We start from the raw sequence: 22156 nt of genomic DNA on the forward strand, positions 1-22156 counted from the left end.
TCTTTTCTCCAGATGGGATGCATGTCCTTCGAGACTCGGGTGCACATCCTTGGAGGCCACCCTTGTATGCCAACTGAGATCCAAGCATCGCGTGTACAAGACTCGCATCCTCGAAGACCAGGATGCGAGTCCCTCGAGACTAGGACACGTGACTGCCGGTCAGAGTTACGTTGAGCTTCCAACCAAGCTCGCAATCTGCACATCCTTAGAGACTAGGACGCAAGTCCTTGAAGATCGAGATGCACGACCACCGACTAGAGCTATGTCGAGCTCCCAAGCCAAGCTTCCAATCCACACATTCTTATAGACCAGGATGCATGTCCCTAGAGACCGGGACATATGACCGCCAACTAGAGCCATGCCAAGCTCCCATTTCGTGCTCCCAATCCCCGCATCCTTGGAGACCAAGAAGGGAGTCCTTGGAGACTAGGATGCGTGATTGCCGACTAGAGCTATGCCGAGCTCTCAATCCATGCTCTCAGTCCGCGCATCCTTGGACACTGGAATGTGAGTCCCTAGAGATCCAGACATGTGACTATCGACCAAATCCATGACGAGCTCCCAAGTTGACCTCTCAGTCTGTGCTTCCAATCTGTACATCCTTGGAGACCAAAATGCGAGTTTTGAAGACCGTGATGCTCGACTGCCTAGGCTGAGCTCTTAGTCTGTGCATCCTTAGAGATTAGGATGCGAGTCTTGGAGACTAAGATGCACAACCACCGACCAGAGCTAGGCCAAACTCCCAGTCTGTGTATCCTCGGAGATCACGAAGCGAGTTCTTGGAGATCGAAATGTGCAACTGCCGACCAGAGCCATGTCGAGCTCCCAATCTGCACTTCTAGTCCATGCACCCTTGGAGACCAAGATACGAATCTCTAAAGACTGAGATGCACATCTGCTGACTAGAGCCATGCTGACCTCCTATACCAAGCATTCTAAGCCGAGCTTCCATACTGAGCACTTTAGGCTAAGTATTCTAAGACAAGCAGTCAAGGTTTAACGATTCAGAAAGATTACTCTACTTTAATGCTTTTTGTTATATCTTCTTGTGCTATTTCACACTATTATTTCAAAGCACTGCCTAACTTAAGCATCGGAGGAGGTCCGACCGAAGCCACCCCTGCAAGCCTTTGTCTTCTCTTTGTGTGCAGATCTATGATTCTCCATGGTAGTTGGCACTCCATCTTGCACTACTGTGAACCGAGCAAGTTGATCTGCGCCCTCCACACCTCCAAATCATCAGAACATGATCGAGCAGAATTTGGACAACAACAAGATCAAGCATCCATAGAATCTATTGGCAGTATAGTGTAGAAGTAAACAATACATACTAGTTGAGTAACTATTTTGTTTCTGATATCTTAATATTTTAATAGGTTGTGCTCTACAAATGGTGTTGTTTCAAGTATGTTTTTATATACAAAACATTTCACCATAGGAATCAACTTCCCTTCTCGTAGAAGCATAAAAAATTGTTGATGCACCAAAGTTTTGTACATTTGAAATACTTAAACCTTAGCCCAACAAGACTATATCCTTTTGCACTCATTTATCAAATCTATCAGCTAATTAGTTTTCTACGACTAATATTGATAATGTATAATATTTCTCTTGAAATATTTCAATCAATGAGGTGAGGAAATGTATACTTAACCAACTATACCAAGCTATAAACAATTAAACTCCCTTATAGATTTTATGCTACAATTGCTATCAGTAATGCACAACATTTATCCTGAAATATATTTTTGAACCAATAAATTAAGACATGTGTAGTTAATCTGTTTGGCAGGAAATTGCTTGGGGCATTTCTTATTGTGTGCCATTAAAAAGCCTTTTTTTACTGCATTATAATATAAATACTGCTATCTTCTAATAAGTGTTTTCTATTGGTGGTACTTTATTGTAAATGCCGCTATAAATTTGTATTCTACAATATATAATTTGAAGTATTGGGAACTAGAACTGGTCTTATGGTATTTAACTAATATGCCACTAAATAATATCATAATTTATAAGATTTTGGAAGATTACCACTAAAACTTTAATTGTTAAGTATTGTACAGAGCTTGGGTCTTGTCAGATTGGGGCCATCAAGTATTACTATATATAGGCCATTAGTTCAATCGAGCATGTATTAAAATATTAAAAATTAAAAAAAAAATATTTAATATAAAAATATAATATAAGAGTATTAATATTTTTTGCATCAAAAATTATTATTACCTTTTATTATAGAATAAATAAAAATAATCATGAATTATCTATGCCTACAAAGTCTGTAACAAAAATTATATATGAATATGGTGACACATAAGAGTTAATTTATAATATTTTTAGCAACAAAACTTTGAAAATATCATAAAAACTAAAATAAAGTAAGTTCAATTTTCATTTTTGTGTAAGAGAAAAAATAAAAAAAAAAGATTAAAATATAAAATATTGAAATGCCCATCAAATAATTATTTAATGATATGAATATAAGTTGATAAGTTAAATAAATCGTATTTATGTAATAGCTTTATAGTTCAAGTGCATGACAGTAAACATGATGAATTAATATAATAGATGGGTATTAGACTTTGTGAGTGTAGCCGTCTTTTTGTTGAAATATGCTCTACAATTATTTTATTTTATTTATTTATTTGTATTAGCTATAAAGAAAAGATTGTTTTATATGGTTTTGTTAAACTCTATTTGCATCAATGTACTCATTTGCCTTATAGACAAAAGAATTTAGAATCACTTTTGGGCATCTTCCTTTTAGATCATTTTGTCTCTCAAAAAGTAGTTTTTGAGTTTGCTAGCCAAACACACAGCAAATTAATTACATTGCTTCAGAACAAATTGGGGACATTGACAACCAAATACTTTGTAGCAAAACTTCCTTGTCTAAAGAAGCTTTTAACCTCATAACACAGCTTTTAAACCAAATGACATAGCATCCCTAATCATATCTTTATCATTTAACCACCTTTACCTTCCTAGATGATTTAGAACATCTTCCTTTGATCTCATATGAATGAAAGTTGGTTGAGAATGAAAGTAGGTTGAGCATAACCCAACCTTTATTTCTCGAAAGAAGAAACCATCCCTATAGCATTGCATTTGTTACTCTTATAAATAGAATTTTCTGAAATAGAAATTATGAATATTATTTCAATTTCATATTTGCTTATTTTATTTGTTAAAGAAAGTGAGTAAAATCTAAATATAAGAGGAGTATGTAAATTGGAGAGGGAGATTAATAGAGGGGGATGCAGGGATCAAAAACTTTGAAGTTGGATGATTCCATCCTCTAGACTGGGATGAGGATTTTTTGAAACCAATTGGGACTAACCACAAATAAAAAATATGAGACTATTCCAAACTAGAAAGGCGTTGCATGCCCATGGTCCTATACATTGTCAATCCCATCTCCAAAAGCAAAAGCCAAGATTCTTCGTAAAAGCTATCCATTTTGTTTTTTTTTTTTTGTACAAATAGCATTGCGTTTAAAGTAAAAATAGCAGGGATAGGACTGAAGTCGGGCAATCTAGGGCATCGGGCACGGAAGCGGTCTACTCTTCTCTAGAAGATCCTCCACTACAGCTCAAGATATAGGGCATGGCCGCATGGGAGTGAAAAAGGGAGGAAGCGGAAGATTTATATATCGGCCATTTTCTTACGAGCTGCGGCCCGTGGGCATGCGGGCCTGCGTATCTAAAAAAAAAGCTGATCCCAAGAAAAATAGGTCAGGTCCGGATCCGAATCGAAATTGGGTGGACTCGACCCGACCCGAAAAATAGAACATGTCCAAATTTAGGATCTGACCTGGTTCCGCGGATTCTAAAATTCGGGTCAGGTCGCATCTTATGCGGGTTGGGTCACGGGTCGACCCGACCCATTTGCAGCCCTAGATATGAGGATACCACTATTTAACTGATTTTGCTTATATTTCCGCCATCTGACCCGGCCCATTTGCAGTCCTAAATATGGTGACAGCATTATTTAACTGATTTTGCTTATATTTCTGAAATAAGGCATGCGCATGGACGCAGGATTGGAAAAATAAAAAAAAATTAAATAAAATTAAATTTTGATAATTTTATATCATCTATAATAGACTACAGAATAAGAACACTTAAATATATATATATATTATGAAGTTGGTTGATCTTTGAATAGAGCGACGGAGGCAGAGCAAAATGCATTACAAAATTAAAACGCTCGAGAAACACGAGGGGAACTCTCGGGAAACAAATATCACCAACAATAATTCCATCTCCTTTATAATACGTTACCAATTATTGATTTAGAAAACTCAAGGAGAACGGATAGGCATTGGAAGAACCAAGAATATATGAACTGAGAAAGATACATTACAAAATTAAATTGCATGCTAATTACGTTATTCGTTAGAACGTTCGAGAAAACAGATAGATGTTGTGAGAGAAGAGATAGGCGTTATCCACTCGGAAACAGATACGGAGAGATACGCCCAAATCTAACTTGGATGCTCCATTAGAACACTCGAGAAACTCGACGTTAAATGCTGGACCGTCTATAAGAGCAAGCAGGCAGAGGGCTGGCATCTGAACCATTATGTTTTCCACCTCTCCTTTTCCCGTCTCCCCCTCCGTGTCTCTGGTGAACATCCCTCATCACAATCTAGAACCTCATCCAAAAAAATATTTTTTGGGTTTCTTAGTTCTTTATAAATATCCAAAATCTCCTAAGGCAGGGGTTGGCATATGAACCATTATGTTTTCCACCTCTCTCTTTCTGATACAACCCGTCTCCCCCTCCGTCTCTGGTGAACATCCCTCGTCACAACCTAGAACCTCATCCAAGAAGATATTTTTTAGATTTCTTAGCTTTTTTATAAATATCCAAAATCTCCTCAGGCAGGAGGTTGGCATATGAACCATTATGTTTTCCATCTCTCTCTTTCTGATACAACCAGTCTCCCCCTCCGTCTCTGATGAACATCCCTCATCACAACCTAGAACCTCATACAAGAAGATATTTTTTGGGTTTCTTAGTTTTTTATAAATATCCAAAATTTCCTCGGCAAATAACTGATGTGTGGCTAGTCTCCATGAATCCGTACTATTACAACCCAAAACCTCATCCCAAAAAGCTATCCGAAACGTATTTTTTAGATTTTTTAATTCTATATAAATATTCAAAATTTTCTTGGCGAATAATGGCTAAACATATTCCCGCACGGATTGCCACAGTTGAGTAACCTTACATAGAGAGAGAGAGAGAGGATGAGGAAACCAAAGCCATCACTGTGCATGATGTCCTCCTTGTGTTTGCTAATGTCCCATACCATCCATACCTAAATACCTTATTCAGGAGAGATGTCCATGGAAGGCGAAGATATACAGCTGCCTTATTGTGGCTTCACCATTAGCTACTGCGAGCCACCAGGGATAAACCATGAGGTGGGAGTGGAACCTTTCTTCTTCTCCGGCTCCACATTGGTGATGGGATGCAAGAGAGGGGAAACCCAAGGTCCACGTACGGTGCGCTGTGCTACGTCTCTCTCGCTCTGACATCAATCCTCAGTTCCGTTTCTGGTGGCAGACTCTCAGATGGCTACAACAAAAGGTTGTCGTTGAAGCATGCAAATCGCCAGACCTGCATCAACTGCACCAGAAGCTGGTCTACCTGCCTTGGCATTGCAGCCGAATGGATGTCTTCATTGCCGGCAATCAACAATGGAAGCAAACACATGAGGTGCCATATATTCCCAGAAGGAACACAACTGCATCAATGAAAAGCTGACACATGATACAATTTTGGATCATGGCATTACGAAAATTAAATGTAGAAAGATGATTTTAATTCCCTCCAATTGTTTTGTATGATGAGCTTAAGTTCAGAATCAAGGTCATCAACATTGTGAATTAATTAAGTCAAGCAATACAGATGACATTTTGGAAAAGGTATTTGCGCTCTTCTATTGAGGTCATAACCATGTGATATTATACATAAAAGACATCCACTTATACGATGGGACTGAATTTTGATAGAGCGAGCATTTACTTTGGATGAGGTAGATCAAAAGTTTAGTACTTCACATGGATGTTTTTGAAATATTGATTAAGGAATAACCAAGTCCAATTTGGAGAATGTGTCTGTCTCTAAATAAATTCTATTTTAGTTTGAATTGCGTGTGAAAATCTTAATTAATAAAGAACGAATTGTATTATAGAGAATGAGTAATATGGTAAATCATAGTTCACCCATAATTTGATGGGGGAAAAGCATACACGAGCAGATGTATCTATTTCGTCTGTACCAATATCATGCCCCAAGCCCAACATTTGAGTTAAGCATGTGATAGAGCATGGTTCTAGAAAATATGCAAAGCCTTGTGACTTGTACAAAATTTTAGCAATACTTAAAAAAAAAGGATATAATGCCCACCTCTTACTCAAACCATAGAAAAATGCTAAGCATTCCGAGGCCATGACAAGAAAAGTAGAAGAAATAATATGAGCCACACAGCTCAATAAGAACCCTATCCCCCCACACACAAAAAGGTTACATATAATTAATGACAATTCATAGAAATTATTAGAAAATGATATTAAAATTTAAATAATATTAAAGTATGATTACGATGAAACTCATACTCCTGTTAACTAATATTTCGATTCTCATACCCCGCACTTAATAGGTCACAATGTATCAATGCATATCACGTAACAAAAATAACTCATTATCATAATTTATAACTCTTTTTGTGAGTTTCCAATCCAGCAGTCTGTCAAAAAGCATAAAATAAGTAAATTATTTATTTTTGACTCGAGACTATCCACCATCGCATTTTCCGCCCGTGTTAGGGCATTGAATACCATCGAGTTCTTACCTGTGACGAGGCAAACTGTAGTAACATGGGTAATCCAGGTCTCATGCCCGCTATTCAGTTAATGTCACCTATCATTCTCACTAATATCACTAGGGAACAACCCAACATTTTAACATTATAAAGATACAATAATATAGTCATTTTTTATGCATAATCAAGACTATTCATTACTATAATTCACATGTACATATCATAAATTGCATATCAATACAAGAAAACATAATAACGGTTTCATACCTTTACCACGCAGCAGTAAACAGTTAAGTGTGCCAAGCAATCCATATATATACCTAACGCATCCAATTAAATTATTTTTAATTGTAGTATAATTGAAGAAATCAACCATTTTCATGAAATTTGAGAACCAACTGCCTAAAGATCATTATAAATAACCATCTTGCAAGCATAGATAATTATATTAACCATTTATTAATTTTTCCCAGATTTCTAATCTGACAACTTTTGGTGTTCCAAGACCAATCTTAGTCCCAGGATTTTCCATCCTAACCCTAATCCATGCTATTTACCTAAATTAAAAGAATAAAAGCTAGTGTTTTATCTCAGTTAAGGGATCAGAGTGTAAAACTCAAACGCTAATCCTCTTCTTGTCCTGGTAGTCATGCGTCTATGCAAAATAAACATGGAGAAACCAAAAGATGATAAGGGAGAAGTGGAGCTTTGGGTTATTGTTCGGATAATCTACAGATGCCTTATTGTTGCTTCACCATTAGCTTGGAACCCCACCTGGGATAAACCATTAGGTGTTAATGGAAACTTTCCGCTTATCTAGCTTCACATTGGTGATAAGATGCAAGAGAAAGGAACCCAAAGGTCCATGCTGCGCTAACTGTGCTATATCTCTCTGGCTTCACCATCAATTTTTAGGTCTGTTTCTGGTGGCAAGCTGATCTACCTAGCTCGGTGTTGCAGCTGAATGGATCTCTTCATTTTTGGCTATCACAGTTCTATAATGGAGGCAAAGACATGAGGAACCATATATATATATTCTCGGAAGGAACATGACTGCAACAATGAAATGCTGGCACATGAAATAGTATTGGATCATGGTATTATGAAAATGTAGAAAGTTGACTGTAATTCCTTGCAATTGTTCAGAATCAAGGTCATCAACATTGTGTTTTCATTAATTAAGCAATACAGACGACGTTTTGGAAAAAATCTTGGCACTTTTTGTTGAGGTCGTTACTATGTGATATTATTCATAGAGAAAGCCCCTTAGGTGGAATTGAATTTTGATAGAGCGAGCACGTACTTTGGATGGGATAGAACAAAAGTTCAGTACTTCACATGGATATTTTTCAAATATTCATTAAGGAATAATTAAGTCTAATTAGGAGTATGTGTCTGTAATAGCCCAATGTTTTCGCACGGCATGGTCCTGCTCGGGCTGGTAGGAATCGGCCTCTTGGGCCTCTACATGCGGGGCACGTGATGGGGGAAGGAAGACTCGATCGAAGTCTTCATCTTCCTTGAGTTCGTCAAGGAAGACGAGTTCTAAGGCTCGCCGGACTCCGATGAAAACTTTAGGATGAAATTAAAAAAAAACCTTCCCTCTTACCTTTATGCATCACTTTTAATCCTCATTCAATCGCCGGCAAGATTCGTCCAATTTTCCTTGAATTTTTTTTTCTTCTGTCGAGCAGTCACGGCAACCCACCATTGATTCGCCACGAGAACGAGGTAATCCGTCTGGCCACTCTTCTATACCTATTCCCAAGTCCCTTGGCCATCGACTATGGTCTGGTTGTCTCCAGTGGTCTCTAGACTCGTGTCCTTCCTTGTTTTCCTTGTTCTTCCCATGTAGTTGATCACCACTATTGTGGGATGTCGCCGCAGCCGCTGTCGTAGGGGGACGACGCTATTGCCGCTACTATGCCGCCGGGAGTCGCCGCCGTGGGGGGTGACCGGCCGTAGAACTATCTCCTTCCTCTCTTTTGAGAGAGAACTAGGGCTGTTAAAGAGTCAGACTCGGGCTCGAGTTTGATACCGAGCCCTGTATTGGGCTCGGGCTCGGACTCGTAAGGCTCGTTTGCCCAAGCCCGAGTCCGACCCCGCCCCATCCCCATCCCCATTCCCATCCCCATCCCCATCGTTCACCGGAGGAGAGAAGAACGAAGGAAAGAAAGAAAGAAAGAAAGAAAGAAAGAAAGAACAGAAGAAGAAGAGAAGAAAGAAGGGGGCGGCCGCGAGCACCGCCGGCACGGGCGTCGGCCGCGGGGGAGGGAGTGAAAGCTGAGGGAATCCTCGACGCAAGGGTTGGGGCAGCGACGCTTGTTGCCTCCCCTGCCGGGGGCGGAGAAGGCTAAAAGGGAGAGGAGGAGGCGGCGGAGCTTCTTGGAGAAGAAACCGAGAGGCGAACCGAGAGGAGGCGGCGGCAAAGCTTCTCAGAGGGGAGGGGGGCATCGGCTTTGGGCTTGGGGGTGAGCCGGCGAGGAGAATGGAGAAGAAACCGAGAGGCGAGAAGAAAGGAGGGGTTGGGATTCTTGAGAAGGTTCTGGAGAAACCGAGAACTCGAGAAGGAAGGATTTAAACAGGCCTTGCGAAGGTCCTCCGCATCAATTGTTCTCATCTCGGACTGGTCACTCATATTCTCCTTGGGACTTGGGAAGGTAGTTTAGTATTTAATAAGAGGTGTTTTGGCAAATGTGTTAACATAGATAGCCCTCATTTAGGCTCGTTTGAGCTCGTGAGCTGCTCGGCTCCAGCTCGAATTTAAACGGATCTCATTTTGGGCTCAGACTCGGGCTCGGGCTCGTTTGACTAACGAGCTGAGCTCGAGCTGAGATTTTACCGAGCCGAGCTCGAGCTGAGATTTTACCAAGCCGGGCCGGAGCCGAGCCCGAGCAGCTCGGCCCGTTGACAACCCTAGAGAGAACTGCAAGTCCTTCTCTTTCCCTCTTGCCTTCTCTCGCTTATTCTCTCCTTTCTTTCTCTCTCGTTGTCACTCTTTCTCTCTCTATTTTTTCTCTCTCTGGATGCCTTAATTGGCTCGAGGAAAGGATCCAACACCTTGTGAACTAGTTACCCCTTGGACGGGTCTCGGGCCAGAACAAGCGCAATGTAGATGTTATAGGACTGAATATATGACCCGAGAGTATAAAAACTTGGAAAGATACATCACTTAGCTCTTTGTTAGCTCACTCGATAAAATAAATAAATATTATCAATTAGAACATTCGTGAAGACAGATATTTGTTACTAGAAAATAGATAGCCGTTATCTATTAGCGCAATCAAGAAAACAGATTGGTGTTACAAAATTGAATGACCCTAATAAAGCAATCAAAAAAGATATGTCCAAAATTAAATGTTGGACGCTCCATTAGAACACTCGAGAAACTAGACGTTTAAATGTTGTACCGTCAATAAAAGCATACAGGGATGGAGGTGAATCATTCTATTTTTCTATTATCATGCTCCGAACCTGGAGTGGAGCAGACGCCGGATATCTGTATAGAAGACCATATAAACATGCAAGACTATAGATTATATCAAAACAATAATAATTTCTAAAATTTATTTAATCAAGAATCTATCCAAATAGTTTTTATAATAGATCGAAAGTGACATAAGTCAACATTTGCTAGCTACTAACATAAATCAAATAAAATATTCTAACTAGACTGGATAAACTCTGACTGGAAGTATCTTCAAAAGAACTAGCACACTCTCTAAGATCCGAGCAATCATGCATCCGGATATGAAAAATAGAAAAAATATAATAATGGGTTATATTAGCCCAATTAGCAACATAACATCCCAAAATGGGATCAAAGCATGCCAAATAATTAGCACAAAATATTGACTGAAAAATAAATTATTTCCATATTTCTTTTGAAGAATACTATTGTTTTCACAAGAAATACCAGAAACTAGATGTCAGAAATCAAAAGTCAGAAATCAAGCTATGACCACGTACCTAGTGGCATCGGTCAAAATGTACAAAGTACCAAAAACCACTATTATTAACTACTAGTGGCACGGTGTCCCAAATATCACTATTTTCATCACCGACGGTGCGGTGTCGAAGCTAGTTTCTCATAGATTACAAGTTAACAAGGCCAACAAATAATTTTCATTGGCAGGGCCAGATCAGATCATAGTCGTGCTGAGAATGCATATTTATAAAATAAATTTTTCATGATTTGCCGAGTCACATTTTTTAGATTTCAAACATAGCACAAAATATATTTTAAATAATCATAACATTAACATGTCTGACCCGTTTAACTAAGTTTAAAACATATTTCATAATTAATTTAATCAAATTATTATTATTTTACTAAAAATTTGAAAAACATACTTTAAAGTATTAGGTTACTTATCTCTTATCACTTTAAAATATCACTCCACTTAGATGGGTCAGGTGCACCAATTTTAATATAATTAAAAAATTATAAATTTCATCATCATTTTAGAAGTCAAGCGAAATCAAAATCAAACACTAGTGGATAATGGCCTCATGTTCCCAAATCAGGTCGGTCAGGTGACAGTGCCTGACTACCCAAGTCGGTCAGAGCAAAGAGGATTCAACAGGTTAGGTGCAGATCAAAAGTGGCCAAATCTAACTAGGGCTGAAGTAATGGGCCGATCTACTGCCGAGTACCGGAGCAATTCAGGGTCTCCAAACTGAGTCAACTTGGATCTGGAAAATAAAAAAAAAAAAAGCAGGGCTTATACTAGGATTCCTAAGCCTATCTATAGAGAGAAAAAGGAAGAAGAGAAAGAATCTGAACTCGGGTTCAATCAAGATTCTGAGTTTGGTATGTCATAGTGGTATAAATCATCACTGCATCTGGTCCATGGGCCAAGAAGAGAAATTAACAATTAGAAAGGAACTATAATATATATATATATATATGAATTAATAAATAAACAAATAAATAAAGGAACTAAGAATGAAAACTAAGAAGAAAAGGAAGAAGGGAAGGAAGAGTGGGAAAGAAAGAGAAGAGGAGAGCAGAGTAGAGGAGAGGAGAGGTTGAGGAAGAGAGTCAGTGGCCAATCCTAGTAGTCGACGGCCAGCCGACGACGCCAGCGATGGCCAGCGGCTGCTGTGGTGGCCGGCGAAGAAGGAAGATCGAGAGCGTTCTCGATTTAGCCCGAAACAGAGGAAAGGGAAACAACTTGGCTCAGCTAAGAATCAAAGAACAGAGGGAACGAAGTTTACCGGCAGTCAATGGAGGTGGCGATTCTCAGCCGAGGGTGGCTCGGTCCGGCGGCTAGCGGTGGAGGAGCTCGAAACAGGGAGAAGGAGAAAAACAAGGCCATTGGTGGTCTAGAGGGAAAAGGAAGGGACTTCAGCGATAGCACTTGGCCGAGGCGGCACCCCGATCACCGGAGAAGAGGAAGGAGAAGGAGAAGAGGTGCTCAGTGGGGCTCAGAGGTGGGCCAATAGCCGAGAAACGGAAGATTTATAGGAGGGTTTTCAAAGGGGATAAGCTTGGGAGTGGTTGCTCTGCCATAATTCTCACAGCGGATAGGCCCGATCGAACTGGAGGACGACCCTTCCTCCTCTTCCACAGGGTTGAATAAGGCTCTACCCAGTGCCTGGATCGTGTAATGTCCGGGCCCAGAACCTACTAGGCCCAATAAGAAATGGGCCCAGTTAAGGGTTGGGCCCAAATGTCACTGTGGGCAGTGCTGTATAAGGATTGAAAAAAAAAAAAATATATATATAAAAACGAAGGGATAAGACCGACAGGGAGGGGTGACCCTCACCCCTGCTGACAGCCGCTGCCGGCGCGCCGGAGACAGGGGGGCGGCGGCCAGTCCCGGAGCAGGAGGGAATGGAGAGGGAAGGGACCTCTCAGAGGGGGGTCTTATCCTCTAAACACTGATTTAAGCCTCTGCCGGCAACCCTAAGTCACAGACCCCAAGAACACGGAACGGGAGAGAGAGCCGAAGCCCTGGAGTCGAAGGCGAAGGAACCCTGAAGCTCCAAGAGGAAGGGCAAAAAGCCAGGTAAGCCCCCTGCCTTCTCTCCCCCTGTTTTGTGCAAGAATAACAAAGAAAGAAACAAAGGAAGAAAGAAGGGAGGAAGGGGGGCTGCTGGCAGGCCGAGGGCGTGGCCGCAGGCTCAGCCGCAGGCACGGCTGAGGACGCCGCGAGCTCGGCCATGGCACTGCCGACTGTGGCTCGGCCCTCCCAAACCCCCCTTCTTCCTTCACAGGGGAAGAATGGAGAGAGGAAGAGAGAGGGTTTGGGAGTGAGAGAGAGAGAGAATATGGGGTGGTGCCGGAGGGAAGGACCGAAGAAAAGAAAGAAAGAAAGAAAGAGAGAGGAGGAAGAGAGGCCGTGGATTCGGCCGGAGAAGAAGAAGAAGACCGAGGAATCGGCCGAAACACCCACGATTCCGGCGAGGGCGAGGAAGAGAAAAGAGTGGAAGAGAGAAAAGAAGAGGGAGTGACCGAGAGAGAGAGGAGGCCGTAGGAGAAGAAGAGGGCCGGAGAATCGGTCGGAGGCTAGGGTCTCGGCGAAAACAGAGAAGAAAAGAAAACGGGAAGAAAGGAAAGAAGGAAAGAAAGAAGAAAAGAGGGAGAGGGGACTCATCAGCTCGGCGTCGTGTGCGGTGGCCGCCGGCTTCGGCTGCGAGCACCGTCGACACGAGCGTCGACCGTAGGCGCGGCCGAGAGCGTCGTAGGCTGGCCGCGGACGCCGCCGGTCGTGGCCCGGCCCCCCCTCCGCTCGCCGTCCTCCCCTCCGCTCGCCGTCCTGCCATCGTCGGAGAAGAGAGGAAGGGGGAGATCGGGATGAAAGAGAAGGGAGGAGAGGAAGCTTCGGGAAGGAGAAGAAAAGAAAAAGGAGAAGAGAAGAAAAGGAAAGAAAAAAAAAAAAGGAAAAGAAAAGGAAAAAGAAAAAGAAAGAAAAAGAGAAACACAAAAAAAAAAAAAAAAAGAAGAAAAGAAAAGAAAAAGAAAAGAAAAGAAAGAAAATGAGAAGAGAAAAGAAAAGAGTGGGTTAACGGGCCGGAATCGGGTTCGGATCCGAAACACGTTAAGCCCAATAATAAGAAATTGGTTTAGCCAATTGAACCTGAACCCGAGCCCAATCAGATTGTGCTAAGTCTGGACGAGCCCAAACTGCAAATTGGGTCAAATCCGAACCAAATTAGGCCCAAATTGATTTGGGTCCGAACCCAGTTGAGTGGAGTTAATCCCAGCAGGCCCAATTAATAATAAATTAGGCCCAGTAAATTGACAGAGGACCCAATTGGCTAGAAAAGGTTGGACCCAATTATAAACGAGACCCAATCCTCCAATTAAAAACCCAATCAACCCATGTGGGCCCAATCTGGTGTTAAGTCGAACTCCAAAGGCTTCAAATTGGACTTGGGCTAAATCCTTGGATAGGACCCAAGCAAGTAAGTTCATAGTATGATGAACTAAGAAATTTTATAATAAATGAAGGGGGAATAATGTAATCCCTATGATGTTGTTTTAGGTGATTGAGGATTAGTCACCTGGACTTGAGCAATTTGGAAAGCGAATTGAGGTAAGTAATCTGCCTTAATCTTATCGTAGATCCTGTATTACATTTTATAAGATGAACCAGTGCTTTTTATACAATTTGAATTGTATGCATGATTAGTGAAGAATGTAAGTAACCTGCCCTAATCTTTATGGATCATACATACATGAAATTTAACATGTCATGCATGTACTGTAGGCTAAGAATGATATGTGTATCTGACATGCTCTAGTCATACAAGATATGATGATATATATTTTATATTCCGTTATGCCTACAAAATATTGGGATTACGTTACATGCTAAGATATGAGTTATGAAATATGAACATGAGTGGTACATGTCAGTCACATAATTCATAGTTGTGCACATATTATGTTTTCATAGCTCTTGTGATACATGCAAAATGAATGGAGTTCCATGTTATGATTTTTCTTAGCATGAATGTAAAGAATGATAATGATTTGCCCTAGCTGCATATTGCTTGTAAGGGGGTACCTAAGAACTACTAACGCTACGGGCCGAATGCAACTGAGCCGGCCTTGCCAGTGGCCGATAATGACTGAGCCAGCCCCGCCAGTGGCCGACTAATAACTGAGCAGGCCCCGCCAGTGACCATTAATGAATTCGCCGTAGCATCTATGAGGTACTACCTATACTGAGCATTATTTATGAACTCTTAAGAGCTACTGACCCAATGTAACTGAGCCGGCCTTGCCAGTGGCCGAGAATGACTGAGCCAGCCCCGCCAGTGGCCGCCTAATAACTGAGCCGGTCCCGCCAGTGGCCAAGAATGACTTCGCAGTAGCATTTAAGAGCATGACCACGGTATGCCGGGGGCACGGTTTCATGTGCATGTTTTATGAAAATTTTGTGATTTACAATACTGCTTTGTTTAAATTGCATACTTTATGAAAATGATATTTGAAGCATGATCATGAGGCTCGTTTCAGAGATTGGGTATATGAGGCGGGTGCTTCCAAATCCTGCAGATGTGTTTTTGGGGAGAAGCAAAATCGGTGAGGGGTGAAGGACGCTTGCGTGAAGCCCCGGAACCGGCCAACATCTGGCAGGGGAGCCCCGTGTTTCCCCCTCATGTGGGCCCGATAGTCACGTGCCCTGCGCAGGCGGGCCGTGACATTTATGAACGTGCCTGACCAAAGCATACATTGTTTTACAACGGGTTTTGGATATATCGTTATGAAATGTTGTATTTTGCTATAACCGATATCTCCTTTAAATTGCATACATATTATGCCATGAAGATGATTAGATAAATATGCATGTCAGCTTCTCAAACCCTGCATAAACATGCTTACCGTTATGTTCGATCCGGTAAGATTATGTATGATTACTTACTGAGCCGTGTAGCTCATATCCGTTCATTTACTTGTTCTTTCAGATCCTCACCACTGATAGCTGCCAGAGACACGTTAATTTGGTATCAGGGCTTCTGGGGTAAAGCAAGCATACTTTTGTGTACATAAACTATGTAGAAGCTCTGTATTTGGGTACTGACCAGCATGTTGTACTAAGAATGCTTTCATATGAAAAGATTCGGTTGGTTTGACTACCCTATTACCCAAGTATGAGGCTGCGTGCTATTGTGGGCGGTAGTCGGCAATAGCACGGCCGTGTCACGGAACCGGATCCGGGGCGTGACATCTAGTGGTATCAGAGCAATAGGTTAACCATGAGTAAAAATTTTAAGCTTTAATAAGGAAATGGGTAGTTAAGTCTCATTTAGTGAGATTCCGCATAACCGGAAAGGAAAGAAAGGATTTTATTAGTCGTATCATCAGTCAATCACGAAAATTGCTTGACATGAATCTTTTGATAGGTGACAATGAGCAACAAAAAGAAAGAAGTTAAGACTAATACAAAATCATTCTAGGAGCATGATTATGACAGGTATGGTATCAGAATTCAAGACTATAAAAAAAAAAATTTTGGTGTTTTCAAACAGAATGGTAGCGAGCCATGCCAAAATAAGAATAAGCTAGTTTGGAGATTTCTCGATGGAGTAATTTGTATTTTGGATTATGATTAAAGTATATTTTGACTGATATTAAGTGGAGTACTAGCCATGGAATGTTAAAGTACATAGTGATTATTTGTGTATTAGTATATAGGTGATTTTGGAAGTTTAATTTGATACCGGGTACTGTGGATAATACTTCTAGTTTGAAGTTAATCATTTTGATGGCAAGATAGGGTTCATTCATAAGTTGTTTAAGGCTTGGACAAGGAAAGCTTTTATATTCTTTGAGGTTAAAATCGGTATGACAATTATGCATGAAACTATTGTATAGAAAGAAAATATATCTGAGAATGACATTTAAGAGTTTCTCCTTTGTTTACTTGGAATGTGACATATTAGATCTTTTCAAATTACAATGCAAGATTGGTATTTTGATTGGAAGTCATTTAGTAAATTCTGGGATAATTTCCAATCTTGAAGAATATTTTTGGCTCATTTTATATGAATGAAGTTGCTGAAAATGTAAAATTTATTTAAAGCATTGTTACTTATTTAAGGGGATCTTATGTTGGGATACCCTTTCTTTACTCGTTCATGAAAAGGTAAAAGGAAGTTCTAGCTAAGTAACATACGATCTAGATGGAGTAAAGATTTGAAATGCAAATACAGATGAGGAATTAAATAGTTCTGTTTGTAGGCAAATAGTATGTTGATCAAAAGTTATTTGTGAATTCAAAGGAATTTGATCAGAATGCGCAGCGAAAACATAGTGATCTGAATTATTTATCTAAGTTGGCCAGAAGTATTATTCTTTTGATTCGGAAAGTTTTAATAACAAAAGATTTGATCTGTTTTCTTGTATAGTAAGATTTTTTGGATAAATAAAAGGAGAATGTTCTGATTTCTGGATAGCACTGTGCTATCCTAGATTCTCCAGTTTTATGTCATGCTAAGAAACTTCTTAGCATCTTTTGACATGAATTAATAGATCATCGATTTTGATCTTGGATCTAGAATATGTTGGTATGAACCTTCTCCCTCCTAAATTTGAAGCTTGAATTTTTTTAATTAATATCCATCCTTTATTCGATTGAAAGAAATTAAGGTTGTCAATTGACTTTGATGAATATCTATCAAGGGTGGATTGAAGTTGTTTATGATCTAATCTTGTGATAGATCGGGTAATCGAGAGCAGTTGATACTTTGACAAAGAAACTTGATCTTCTTATTCAGAATTAAGATGTTGATTCTATGAATAATCTAGAGAGAGAGCTGTATAATCTTCACCCGTGAGTTTTTCTATTATTGGTAACTCCCGGGAGAATCTTGGCATCTTAAATTTAGTATTAACGGATTGATGGTGCCTTGGTTGGGCTTAGACCTGAAATGTTCCCTACTCCTAGCTATGACATCTTTGATCTACCTATCTAAAAGGGGTTTGAAGTTTTGCTAGGATAAAAGTTGATCATAAAATTGTAGGCAAGGTTAAGAGAAGAAAGAAGATTATAGATTATGAAAAGTATGTGATGCTAATGCTCTCACCTATTTCTATTAACCCGATTACGACCGTTGTGTGGACTTAATCGAGAGCAATTAATTTCTTGGGCCAAGAATCATAGCATTTAAAATCTAAGGTGGGAAGATTAGTCTTCTTTTGGGAGAGATCAAAGAACTCCTACGTGTCATAGATGGAAAGGTTCAAGTTTTGAGGTGCCATGATTTTGCCAAAATCTTATCAGCAAGCATTTTAAGAGGGAGACTAACCGAGAACTAGAAGATGACTCAATGGTTGACTACTTTTAAAAACCAGAACCTAAGGTATGTTTAATTTCGAGGACGAAATTTATTTTAAGGGGGGTAGGATGTAATGTCCGGGCCCAGAACCTACTAGGCCCAATAAGAAATGGGCCCAGTTAAGGGTTGGGCCCAAATGTCACTGTGGGCAGTGCTGTATAAGGATTGAAAAAAAAAAAATATATATATAAAAACGAAGGGATAAGACCGACAGGGAGGGGTGACCCTCACCCCTACTGACAGCCGCTGCCGGCGCGCCGGAGACAGGGGGGCGGCGGCCAGTCCCGGAGCAGGAGGGAATGGAGAGGGAAGGGACCTCTCAGAGGGGGGTCTTATCCTCTAAACACTGATTTAAGCCTCTGCCGGCAACCCTAAGTCACAGACCCCAAGAACACGGAACGGGAGAGAGAGCCGAAGCCCTGGAGTCGAAGGCGAAGGAACCCTGAAGCTCCAAGAGGAAGGGCAAAAAGCCAGGTAAGCCCCCTGCCTTCTCTCCCCCTGTTTTGTGCAAGAATAACAAAGAAAGAAACAAAGGAAGAAAGAAGGGAGGAAGGGGGGCTGCTGGCAGGCCGAGGGCGTGGCCGCAGGCTCAGCCGCAGGCACGGCTGAGGACGCCGCGAGCTCGGCCATGGCACTGCCGACTGTGGCTCGGCCCTCCCAAACCCCCCTTCTTCCTTCACAGGGGAAGAATGGAGAGAGGAAGAGAGAGGGTTTGGGAGTGAGAGAGAGAGAGAATATGGGGTGGTGCCGGAGGGAAGGACCGAAGAAAAGAAAGAAAGAAAGAAAGAGAGAGGAGGAAGAGAGGCCGTGGATTCGGCCGGAGAAGAAGAAGAAGACCGAGGAATCGGCCGAAACACCCATGATTCCGGCGAGGGCGAGGAAGAGAAAAGAGTGGAAGAGAGAAAAGAAGAGGGAGTGACCGAGAGAGAGAGGAGGCCGTAGGAGAAGAAGAGGGCCGGAGAATCGGTCGGAGGCTAGGGTCTCGGCGAAAACAGAGAAGAAAAGAAAACGGGAAGAAAGGAAAGAAGGAAAGAAAGAAGAAAAGAGGGAGAGGGGACTCATCAGCTCGGCGTCGTGTGCGGTGGCCGCCGGCTTCGGCTGCGAGCACCGTCGACACGAGCGTCGACCGTAGGCGCGGCCGAGAGCGTCGTAGGCTGGCCGCGGACGCCGCCGGTCGTGGCCCGGCCCCCCCTCCGCTCGCCGTCCTCCCCTCCGCTCGCCGTCCTGCCATCGTCGGAGAAGAGAGGAAGGGGGAGATCGGGATGAAAGAGAAGGGAGGAGAGGAAGCTTCGGGAAGGAGAAGAAAAGAAAAAGGAGAAGAGAAGAAAAGGAAAGAAAAAAAAAAAGGAAAAGAAAAAGAAAAAGAAAAAGAAAGAAAAAGAGAAACACAAAAAAAAAAAAAAAAAGAAGAAAAGAAAAGAAAAAGAAAAGAAAAGAAAGAAAATGAGAAGAGAAAAGAAAAGAGTGGGTTAACGGGCCGGAATCGGGTTCGGATCCGAAACACGTTAAGCCCAATAATAAGAAATTGGTTTAGCCAATTGAACCTGAACCCGAGCCCAATCAGATTGTGCTAAGTCTGGACGAGCCCAAACTGCAAATTGGGTCAAATCCGAACCAAATTAGGCCCAAATTGATTTGGGTCCGAACCCAGTTGAGTGGAGTTAATCCCAGCAGGCCCAATTAATAATAAATTAGGCCCAGTAAATTGACAGAGGACCCAATTGGCTAGAAAAGGTTGGACCCAATTATAAACGAGACCCAATCCTCCAATTAAAAACCCAATCAACCCATGTGGGCCCAATCTGGTGTTAAGTCGAACTCCAAAGGCTTCAAATTGGACTTGGGCTAAATCCTTGGATAGGACCCAAGCAAGTAAGTTCATAGTATGATGAACTAAGAAATTTTATAATAAATGAAGGGGGAATAATGTAATCCCTATGATGTTGTTTTAGGTGATTGAGGATTAGTCACCTGGACTTGAGCAATTTGGAAAGCGAATTGAGGTAAGTAATCTGCCTTAATCTTATCGTAGATCCTGTATTACATTTTATAAGATGAACCAGTGCTTTTTATACAATTTGAATTGTATGCATGATTAGTGAAGAATGTAAGTAACCTGCCCTAATCTTTATGGATCATACATACATGAAATTTAACATGTCATGCATGTACTGTAGGCTAAGAATGATATGTGTATCTGACATGCTCTAGTCATACAAGATATGATGATATATATTTTATATTCCGTTATGCCTACAAAATATTGGGATTACGTTACATGCTAAGATATGAGTTATGAAATATGAACATGAGTGGTACATGTCAGTCACATAATTCATAGTTGTGCACATATTATGTTTTCATAGCTCTTGTGATACATGCAAAATGAATGGAGTTCCATGTTATGATTTTTCTTAGCATGAATGTAAAGAATGATAATGATTTGCCCTAGCTGCATATTGCTTGTAAGGGGGTACCTAAGAACTACTAACGCTACGGGCCGAATGCAACTGAGCCGGCCTTGCCAGTGGCCGATAATGACTGAGCCAGCCCCGCCAGTGGCCGACTAATAACTGAGCAGGCCCCGCCAGTGACCATTAATGAATTCGCCGTAGCATCTATGAGGTACTACCTATACTGAGCATTATTTATGAACTCTTAAGAGCTACTGACCCAATGTAACTGAGCCGGCCTTGCCAGTGGCCGAGAATGACTGAGCCAGCCCCGCCAGTGGCCGCCTAATAACTGAGCCGGTCCCGCCAGTGGCCAAGAATGACTTCGCAGTAGCATTTAAGAGCATGACCACGGTATGCCGGGGGCACGGTTTCATGTGCATGTTTTATGAAAATTTTGTGATTTACAATACTGCTTTGTTTAAATTGCATACTTTATGAAAATGATATTTGAAGCATGATCATGAGGCTCGTTTCAGAGATTGGGTATATGAGGCGGGTGCTTCCAAATCCTGCAGATGTGTTTTTGGGGAGAAGCAAAATCGGTGAGGGGTGAAGGACGCTTGCGTGAAGCCCCGGAACCGGCCAACATCTGGCAGGGGAGCCCCGTGTTTCCCCCTCATGTGGGCCCGATAGTCACGTGCCCTGCGCAGGCGGGCCGTGACATTTATGAACGTGCCTGACCAAAGCATACATTGTTTTACAACGGGTTTTGGATATATCGTTATGAAATGTTGTATTTTGCTATAACCGATATCTCCTTTAAATTGCATACATATTATGCCATGAAGATGATTAGATAAATATGCATGTCAGCTTCTCAAACCCTGCATAAACATGCTTACCGTTATGTTCGATCCGGTAAGATTATGTATGATTACTTACTGAGCCGTGTAGCTCATATCCGTTCATTTACTTGTTCTTTCAGATCCTCACCACTGATAGCTGCCAGAGACACGTTAATTTGGTATCAGGGCTTCTGGGGTAAAGCAAGCATACTTTTGTGTACATAAACTATGTAGAAGCTCTGTATTTGGGTACTGACCAGCATGTTGTACTAAGAATACTTTCATATGAAAAGATTCGGTTGGTTTGACTACCCTATTACCCAAGTATGAGGCTGCGTGCTATTGTGGGCGGTAGTCGGCAATAGCACGGCCGTGTCACGGAACCGGATCCGGGGCGTGACAGATCGGGCCCGTCCCGGCCGCCTTCTCCGGTAGCTGGACGGCAGATGTCGGTGTCTGACCCGCAGCCCGAGTCGCCCGCCGCCCGACCGCCATCGCCAGTTGCCTTACCGGAGTCCCCTGTGGACACCGAAGGCTGGCAAAAGCCGACGAAAGTCGCCAGGCGACGATCGCCGGCGGGTGGGGGGGAGGGCTCGCACCGGGACCCCTCGATCCCGCTCTGGGTCGACTCGGTCGACGACCTCGACGAGGTCGACCGAGTGGCTGACTCGGCCCTGGTTGCCTCTGGGCCCAGTGAGCCGAGTCGGGGCTGCGCTAAGCGGGCCAGGGCCCCGGCGGGCCCTGGTCCGCCAAGGGGCCCAGGCAAGCAGGCCCAGTCGATTAGG

At 42.0% G+C, this 22156-nt stretch overlaps 1 long non-coding RNA gene across 1 annotated transcript; it reads right to left on the reverse strand.

Annotated features, from left to right (window-relative positions):
- Positions 1-5173: 5173 nt before the first annotated feature.
- LOC148703344 (uncharacterized) lies at positions 5174-12386 on the reverse strand. Its single transcript, XR_015986941.2, has 2 exons — positions 8445-12386; positions 5174-5755 (listed from the first exon to the last, which is right to left on the reverse strand). It is a non-coding gene; the product is annotated as an uncharacterized LOC148703344 (long non-coding RNA).
- Between the last annotated feature and the right edge of the window lie 9770 nt (positions 12387-22156).

Source organism: Phoenix dactylifera, chromosome 5 (assembly GCF_051530095.1).
Source record: "Phoenix dactylifera cultivar Ajwa chromosome 5, Ajwa_hap1_PhDact_Kaust_v1.1, whole genome shotgun sequence".
In the NCBI taxonomy this organism is placed as follows: Eukaryota; Viridiplantae; Streptophyta; class Magnoliopsida; order Arecales; family Arecaceae; genus Phoenix; species Phoenix dactylifera.